At 53.3% G+C, this 9,386-nt stretch overlaps 1 long non-coding RNA gene across 2 annotated transcripts; it reads right to left on the bottom strand.

Moving 5' to 3' along the window:
• Window positions 1-435: 435 nt before the first annotated feature.
• LOC106558331 lies at window positions 436-5,491 on the bottom strand. 2 transcript variants are annotated; one of them, XR_005385436.1, is made up of 3 exons: window positions 5,383-5,491; window positions 3,335-3,567; window positions 436-2,347 (listed from the first exon to the last, which is right to left on the bottom strand). It is a non-coding gene; the product is annotated as an uncharacterized LOC106558331 (long non-coding RNA). The 2 variants fall into 2 exon arrangements; XR_005385435.1 differs by lacking the exon at window positions 5,383-5,491 and adding an exon at window positions 3,904-4,165.
• Window positions 5,492-9,386: the final 3,895 nt, after the last annotated feature.

Here is a 9,386-nt window from a genome sequence, read left to right as displayed (position 1 = left end):
AGGCTCAAACTCCCACAGGCACTCCTGCCCTGTGCTGAGGTCGGCCAGCCCGCTGTCTACAGAATTAAGCCCAGCCCTGCTAGTACAGCATCCCCGGCTCCCTGGACAGGGTCTACACTGCACGCTCTCTCTGAAGTAGGCCACCTGCCCTCAGCACGTCTGCTTTCCCTGCTGCCTTGAATGTCTTTCTCTCTGCAGCTTCTAAACCATCTACAATTCATGGACCATGAGTCTGTGGAACCTTCGTATTTCCCTAGAGGCAGAAATAACATCTCTCCTTTTTATTCCCACCAGACCTTGTCCCTGGACCACAAACTTGCCTCATTCTGCCTCTGAGTTCTGCACGCATGTTTAACATCCTCTGTTAAAGTCTTGGTTTCTGGAGGCCAGGTACCTCGTCACATGGCATCGATGCCTGCCAGAACAGGACCGCAGTAAACGTCCAACCGAATCAAACCCGTTTCTATTTTAAAATGTCAACTTTAAAAATATATATATTTTATTTATTTATTCATGAGACAGAGCGAGAGAGAGAGAAAGAGAGGCAGAGACACAGGCAGAGGGAGAAGCAGGCTCCATGCAAGGAGCCCGACGTGGGGCTCTATCCCGGGGCCTCCAGGATCACGCCCTGGGCTGAAGGCGGCACCAAACCACTGAGCTACCCGGGCTGCCCCAAAATGTCAACTTTTTGATTGACTCATGTACTACTTGCTTCTGAGTGGCATTATCTGCCTATACATCTAGCCTTCCAATATTACCAATGAGATTTCACTTTGTCCTCATATTTTATACAGGACTTTATTTATTGTGACTAACAGATCAATAATATGTGGTGAGATTCCTAGGTCAGGGCTCCTCCCCCTTGTCTTTCTGACTGAGATGCTAACTGGATCTGTCTCTGAATAATGGAAGACGTGGGTTAGAACCACTTTGTCGCTATTGGCTCGTCACTGTAGGCTGCTTACACATACCTTCTAGGCCTCTCTCATGGGGACATTTGTGAGGACTGCTGAGATCAAAAATAGAAACCTCTGAGAGAAACAATAACGAGTGTTAACGGGCTGGGAACTCGGTGTGTTATGTGTAGAACACACTCAAGCTTCACAACAGACTTATGGAACTACTCACCCCTAGTCTAAAGTTTGGGAAACCGAGGCACAGAGAGGCTAACTAGCAAATCTAATGCTACACGGGGGGAGGAAGGAGGACACCTAGCATTTGGACGCAGGATGGTTAATCCTAAAGCTAAAACATTCTCTCTTTAGATCGTTGACGCAGAAAATACATATAAGTTACCATTGGTATCTTTCATTTATTCAGGTCTTCAAAAAGAAAGCCATGCAGCCAATAGTGAGTGTCTAACATAATCAAGGCTGGAGCAGAGCTCATGAGCAAAGCCAGTTCAAACTCTGATGTGAATATCGAGTCCCTTGTTCCTGACCTAAGATCCCTTTTGACACAGTTTTTTTTACCACAGGGAAAGCCTAATTCCTACAAGAATGACCGAGCTTCACTACTCACGGCTGCAGGCGACACTGTGAGCAGTGGGCCTTACAGCTCATTAGGGCAGAAGCCCGTGGCCTGCGGCACACAAACTTACACCCTTCAAGCATGTCGTGGCTCCTCGTTGCACTGATAGAAGCCCCGCTGTGATGCCTTTATGAGTCCTAAAAACGGGTGATTGGCCCCAGGATATAAATGATTGGAGATGCTGGGTCCCTTTAAAAAGCCATCCAAACGCAGAGAGTAAATTCCAGCATTGCTAACTAAATCCTGGTACTCATTTATGATCCCATCAACAGAATGTATTGTGGACAAGAGCTGTACCTAGACCTCTCAAAGAGGGTGCTAGGGGAACTCAGGGACCATAAGCCGTAGGAGAAATGCTGGTAGCTTCTAAATAATTCCTTTTGACTCCCAAGGCAATGTTTGCTTGCGCTAGTTGAAAGCTGGAAAATGTTTTTGCTTTTGGTTTCCCCATAACCAAATCTGTGACTTTAGTAGAGACCTGTGATCCTCAAACTACTCCCAGGGGTCAGCTTACCCCCATGTCACCACTGAGAAAGAGTGGCTACTGACATCAAGTGGGTAGAGGCCAGGGATGCCACTAAACGTCTGACAACGCACAGATTTGCACCACGACAGAGAATTATCCAGCTCAAAATGTCATAGTGCTGAGGCTAAGAAACTCTCCCATCGCCCCATGCTCCGTTTCTCCATCCTGCCATCTGATGCTGAGAATGCATAACAGAGTGAAAATTCAAAATCTTCCATTGTTTTGCCCAAATGCAGACATGTGGACTTTCAGAACTTGTTTTCCATCCCCTCTTTGGTATGTCCTAGGAACCTGGTGGGTGGGAAGGACAAGACATAAACACACACTAGCTCTCCTAGTTCTGTGCTTCTTTTTTCCTCATGCCCTGTTTTTAAATGTTTTCTACATCAGCATTATGCCTCTTGTCAGTAAGGGATGATCAAGGTTTAAGTAGATAGAAGAGGGGTACCTTGGTGGCTCAGGTCATGATCCCATAGTCCAGGAATTGAGCCCAGAGTCCAGGCCAGGACATGATCCCAGGGTCCAGGGATTGAGCCCGGTCCAACTCCCCACTCTGTGGGGTGTCTGCTTCTCCCTCTGCCTCTCTCCCTGCCCCCCACTTGTGCTCGCTCTCTTTCTCTCTCCCAAATACACAAGTAAAATCTTTTATTATTTTTAACGATTTTATTTATTTGAGGGACAGTGAGAAAGGGAGAGAGAGCAGAGAGAGAGAGGAAGAGGGAGAAGTAGACTCTCCACTGTGCAGAAAGCCCGACATGGGGCTCACTCCCAGGACCATGAGATCATGACCTGAGCCAAAGGCAGATGTTTAACCAACTGAACCACCCAGGCGCTCCACGTGTAAAATCTTTTTAAAAACTTAAATATTTTTAAAAGGCTTAAGTAGAAAAACCCAGTTTAAAACTGCACATAAAATGCATGATCCTGGGCTCTTCACAACCATACAGCTCAAGGAGGGAAAGAGAACAGGCAGCCAGTTCCTTCACTGAGAGTTGGCTTGGATAATTTTGTAATATTCCAAGGCCAGGGGAGGGCTTTGTCCTGATGGCCCATCACCCTGCCCTCTACTCATCACAGCTCTCATCACAAAATGACATGCTGTAAGAAACATGCTTTAAGAAGCAAATCATATTTATAAAATTTGAAGCTAGGAAATGGAAAGGTAAAGGAGTCTCTAATGAGTTTTCCTAAGATCCCTCACACTTAAAGACATGTATCGCACTCACTCTTCACCAACAGTAAAAAGTAAACGTACTTTCAAATGTCATAGAAACTTACAAGTTGTTTAGGACAATTCCTGCTCTAGTGGCTTTTTGGTTTCCCTCTGTCCTCTCCCTCCAGCTGCTTCCGTGCTCATTCGCCCTTTCCACAAACATTCTCTGGAGTGTCTCACTGCCTTCTGCAGAGAACCTGGAGAAAAAGTGGAAATGCTCCTACTTCATGGGAACCCAGAGAACCATCCTCTTCCTCTCCCTTGCTGCGGTTCTCTCTTCATGGGGAGGATGTCCAACCTGGAGAAACGGGGAAACAGAACTTTCTGGTTAAGAGTATCTGAACAGCCCTTTCGGATGGTCCCCCCCACATCCTACTAGGTGCTCCTTGGAGAAGTCCTCTTGCTAACCTGCCCAGTGGGGGGGGGGGGGCGCTTCCATCAGTTTTAATAAATCAGGAATACCTGTGCCCTGTCACTCACTCACGGAATTTTGGGCTCTCTACATTTGCATGTTAAACGTTTAAGTGGAAGTAGCTGGATGGTGCCAGGGGTTAGTTGAGCTGGACTTTGAAATTCCCTGAATCTGTTTGACAACAACGCTTCCCCCCTGCTGCCTCTGGAAACGCCTGCGCACCGACGAGAGCTGCCTCCTCCCCTGTGGTCAGCGCCAGAGGATCAGCAGGGCCTGGCCGCGAGCATAAATCTCAGCCAGCGGGATCTCAAGGGGGCACAGACGGATTCTGATCAGCTCCAAAATTTCCTCCAATGGGTGGAATGAGGATGCCCGCCCTCGGCTCCCAGCCTGCCAGGGCTGCAGGGCCGCCTGGGCTTTGCGAGCGCGAGTGGAACGTGTAACCGGCTGGGCCACGGCCGGCGCTCGCCCTCGGACGGAGCGATGCGATCACCGAGGACCGGACCCCGCGCAGCCGCCGCCCCTCCCCGCGCGGGTCCCGCAGTGCATCACCGGTGAGCTCGGCGGGCGGGGGCGGGGGCGGGGGCGGGGAGGGGGGCTCGGCCGGGCTCGGCCCCAGGCCCAGGGGAGTCAGCACGGGGCGACCGGGCCCCGGGAGCACGGCGGGGCGCAGGGGCGGGGGCGCGCAGGGCCAGGCTGCCCCGCCCCCGTTCGCCGGGGAGGGGAAGGGAGGGGGTGCACGGCGCCGCATCTCTAAGCGGCCGCACCCCAAATTTCGTCCCCGCCCCCCCCCCCCCCCCCCAGCCTCCCTCCACTTCCAATTCCAAGCGCCACGGAAGGCGCCATCCAGCGGGGCCAGGACAGCGGCTCGGCGCGGCTCGAGAGGCGCGGCCGGGCGGCGCCGGGGGGCGGGGGGAGGCGGTCGCCGCTGCGCCCCCGCCCGGCCCCGCCGGCGCCGCCTCCCCCGCCAGGCGACAGCAGCCCGAGGGGGACGCGGAGGCGCCTCCCGCCGCCCGCAGCCCAGGCGGCCGCCGCGGGGCACGAGGGCGCCTCCCCCCGCCCCCGATGAGGGGCGCGCCCGGCCATGGCCGCGCCGGCGAGCGACAGCGGCGGCCACCGGAGCCCGACCGGCAGGCGCGGGGGCGCGGCAGGCGCCGGGGAGGCCGCGGCCGCGGGGGTCCTCCCGCCGCTCGAGGACTACGAGTGCAAGATCTGCTACAACTACTTCGACGCGGACCGGCGCGCGCCCAAGCTGCTGGCCTGCCTGCACACCTTCTGCCAGGAGTGCCTGCGCCAGCTGCAGCTCCGCGCCGCCCCCGCGCCCCCCGCGGCCCCCGCGCCCCCCGCCGCCGCCGCCGCCGCCGCCGCCGCGCCTGAGCGCCCCCCGCGCCCGCCGCCCTGGCTCGGCCCGCCCGGCGCCATCGCCTGCCCCGTGTGCCGCCACCGCACCCCGCTGCCCGACAGCCGCGTGCACGGCCTGCCCGTCAACACCAAGCTCGCCGACGCCTTCCCGCTGGCCCTGCGCGCCGCGCACGACCCGCTGCCCCAGGACCGCCTCCCGCCCGCCGCCCCGGCCTCGGCCCCGGCCCCCGCCCCCGCCCCCGCCCCGCCCGCGGAGGACGCCGCCCGCCCGCCCCGCGCCCGCCTGCGCGCCCCGGGCGCCTACGACAGCTGCCAGGACTGCAAGCGCGCCGCGCTCACCGCCGGCTGCGTGTGCGTCGTCTTCTCCTTCCTCTCCATGGTGGTGCTGCTCTTCACCGGCCTCATCTTCGTCAACCACTACGGGGGCGGGGGCGGCGGGGGCGGCCCTCCCGGAGGCGCGGCGCCCCCTGGAGCTGCCCCGGGGCCCGGGTCGCCGTCGCCGTCGCCGTCGCCCGTGGGGCCCATCTGCCTGTCGGTGGCCAGCATCCTGGCGCTCTTCTCGGTCGTCGTCACCTGGGTCATCTGCTGGCTCAAGTACCGGCCCGAGGGCGCGGCCGCGGGCTCGGCGGGGGGCGGCGGGGGCGGCCCGAGGGCGCGGGCGGCGGCGGGCGGCGCAAGGAGGAGCGACACGTAGCGGGGCCGCCGCAGGGGAGGGGAAGGGAGGGGAGGGGAGGGGAGGGGCGCTCCTCCCGCCGCCGCCGTCGCCACCGCCTGGTCCCCCGCCTCGCCCTCCGCGTGCGCCCCTCCGCCGCCGCCGCCGCGCGGGCCCGGGTAGGGGCGGGGGCGGGGGCGGGGAGCGGGGGGGGGGGCGGGCACGCGCCTTGCCCCGGCCCGTGCAGCCTCCGCCTTCGTCCCCGTCCCCGCCGGAGCGCGCGAGCGGCCCCCGGACTCCGAGGATGCGCGGAGAGAAGCGGCAGGAGCGGGACCCCGGCGGCCGCCCCGGCGAGAGGAGGGGAGCGGAGCGCGCGCGGGCGGCCGTGAAGGGCCGGAGCTGGCGGACACGTCGCCGGGAGCCGGGCCTTCCCGGGGGCCAGCGGGCCGCGGCGCTCCGTGCACCGCGGGGGTGGGGGGTGGGCGCCGACCGCAGCCCCCGCCCCCGCCCCCGCCCGGCAGGTGCGCTGCGCACGTGCGCCCCCGCCCCCCCCGCCCCCCCCCCCCCGCCGCGGACCGGCCGCCCGGCTCCTGCGCTCCGCGGGGGACTCGGGGAGCTCCTGCCGGGAACTCATTTCATCTGCAACTGGACTCGGGGAGTCTCCGGAGCCGGCTCTCGTCTCTCAAAACTGACTTACTGTTGCCCCCACCTGGAAGATCTCGAAAGCTGTTCACGCAGGATCTAAGCTGTAGGCTCCTCCGCCTTTTTCCTTTTTTTAGTTCCTTTTTTTTTTTTTTTAAATAATTTATGTTAGGACATATAAATCTGGAAGTTTAGGGCATTGAAATTTCCGGGAGACTCTGATAAACATATTTCCCCCATACCTCCCGTCCAAGTCCATTTCAAAATTAGGAGCAGGAAATAAAGGAGTGTTGGTAATTGATTCAAGATCTTATACTGTGAAACAACTACTGGCTTTCAATTAACTGATAAAATAGGAAATAGCTCCCAAAGGTGAAAGTGAGGTCTTAACTGACAAGTCTTTCTTCCTTTGATTACGAATGTACATCACACTTATCAGGAAAATATCATTTTGAATCTAACCGTTTGGTATTGTGGGAAATCACTGAGATGTTCGCATCCGTCACATCAGAGGAAAAAGGATACATATCTACCTGATTTTGTAACTAAAAAGATGAAAGGGTGGACTATTAGATGCCTTTTTAAAGAAAAAAACCCCCACTGTTCCCAATGTATTTTATATGAAAACATTCTTTATTCCATCTTTTGACATTTGGAATAAGACAGAGTTTTCATGTCTAAAAATCCCTAAGCTGTTGAGGGGTATGCTGTTGTTCCTCATGTATTTATGCAAGCTGTCTGCATGGTATCCTCACACTATTCTATTAACTGAACTTGAATGGAGCATTTGTATCTATTATAGAGGGAAGTAACTTATTGGTCATTGATAAGTGCTATGGCTGCAATTTAGGAATTGCCATATGGTGTGTTTTATGTCTGCATTGTCTTAATAAAAAACAAGAGGCATTTATAGAAAAACCTATTTTTACAGTCCGAGTTATGTGTATGACACTTTTCTTGAAATACACATCCCCCATCCAAATCCCAATTTCACATTTTGAATGGGGCTGGGAGAAATAACTCACACATGGGAGGAATGTCATTGCTAGGCTGGGTATTTTATGGAATGATCTCTTAAGGGTTTAACAGGACCCGTAAAGACCAAGGGAGATCTGTTGTATTTTGGTGGGAGGAGCAGTACACCCATCCATTAAAATAACTTCCACTATACTCTGTTGTCAGATTTTGTTCTCAGTTTCTGCTGAATGTTTCAGGTTCCTAAGGGTTTTATGTTCCTAATAGTTAAGAGTCCCATTTCAGAGACTAGTTTTGGTTCGTTTATACCTCCAACAAGTAACTTGTGTTACTTCTATATTCATTTTTATCTTTTACTTTTTATTTACTTCCAGTGCTGAGATTGTTTGTATTCACAACTCTTTAGTTGCACAAGTGTACCTACACGTATGTGTGTGTGCTAGTAACAGACCTTCGCTTTGTGTATGTAACAATGTGTACATGTGTGCACACACATGTTTGTTATTTCATTCCCTCAAATTGGCAACCTGGAAGTCTGTCTAAAGTTACTTGGGGGACCAGCTTGCTTCTTACAGAGTTTATTTATGTTCTACAGAGGAAGGAATACCAAGGGCCTAAACTGAATTATTCCTCATAAATGAGAGAGATACCTGAATGGCCTCAGTCACAATACAAGCCACCTTTTGCTCCTCCCATAAATTGCACATGAAAATTTCCTGTAATGAGAAATTTGAGTTAGAATACTTTAAAACATTAGTATTTTAGTACCTAAACATGGTGAGAGGGTTGTTTTTTGTTTTTATTTCTTGGCTGACTTTGCATTACTGCTAATTTCTGACTTCCTTATCAGGAATTAAGTGACAGGATAGAGTAATGGAAAACATTTGTTCTATTTCCAGTGGTTTTCTGTTATTTGAGTATCTCCCATTTTGCAGATGTGCTTTAATCATTCCTACCTCATGTGGGGAGTCCTGGTACACCAGCACCCTGGACGAAACAGGAGTTTACAAAGTAATTGATGAAATGGCCCATGAGTTGTAGGGAGGCCTCGTGGTGACAGGGGAGTGCTTTTCTCCCTTCTCCTGGAAATTCTCATCTTCTTGCAAGAGCTTGACCCAATTCTGGACACATCTCCAGCTCTTAAGTGCTAACTGCCAGTAAAGTCTCTGTAAAAAGCCAGTCCTAATTTGGTTTGCACACCTGCTCAAGAACTCATAGTTTCCATGGTCTAGGTTCTGCTTAGGTCCTGGAATTGCAGGTTAGAGTTATTATCATGATTCTATAGAGTCTAAATTTCAAGTGAGAGAAAGAAACTCATCTTGCAGGCGATAGATTAAATGTTCAGCCTCTGAATGCAATACAATGTGGTGAACGGTGTCCATATCTAGAAAGGGCATTGACGTGGGGTCTACAGACTAGTAATGGCACCCAGGAGATGTGAGTCAATACGGGCTCTCTTCTTTTTTGGAAGGACCTTGGCAATTAATTTTATTACCTCTTTGAGCTTAGGCTCCTCTGCTAGGGGATGAGAACACCAAGTATCAGCTCTGCTTTACTTTATGGGGTTGGCTTAAGGTCTTGTACACACAAGAGGGCATGTAAGTGAAAATGCTTTGGAAACTCAAGTCCCCTGTGGATCTGTGGCCTTGTTTTCATTCAGACTTCCAAGGGTCTAATATCACCTCCTTAGAGAGGTCTGCCCAGACCACTCCATCCCAAAGGACTATCTACCAAAGTTTTATTTTCTTCTTACTTTCTTCTGTCTGCAGTGGTCTTATTTCATTGCTACATGCTATATCTCAATCTCCAGCAACCAGAAGGCAAAAATAAGAGCAGGAACCTAGTCTGGTCACACACTTTACCCACAAAACCTTGGTCAGCCCTTGGCATATGGTAAGTGGCAGATAACTAGTTTGTAGAGTTGCTTGAATGGGAAACCCTGGACTGCAGGGTGAAGCAACTTGGCTCCCCTTACTCATACTACCACTTAGTAACTCCCAAGGCCCTGGAGGACCTAGGTAAACAGTTGCTTTTCCTGACTTCAGAAGGATTTTCAGAAAAATATAAAAATATA

The sequence above is a fragment of the Canis lupus genome, chromosome 37, assembly GCF_011100685.1.
Source record: "Canis lupus familiaris isolate Mischka breed German Shepherd chromosome 37, alternate assembly UU_Cfam_GSD_1.0, whole genome shotgun sequence".
NCBI lineage: Eukaryota > Metazoa > Chordata > Mammalia > Carnivora > Canidae > Canis > Canis lupus.
This window is presented reverse-complemented; position numbering and strand designations above follow the sequence as displayed.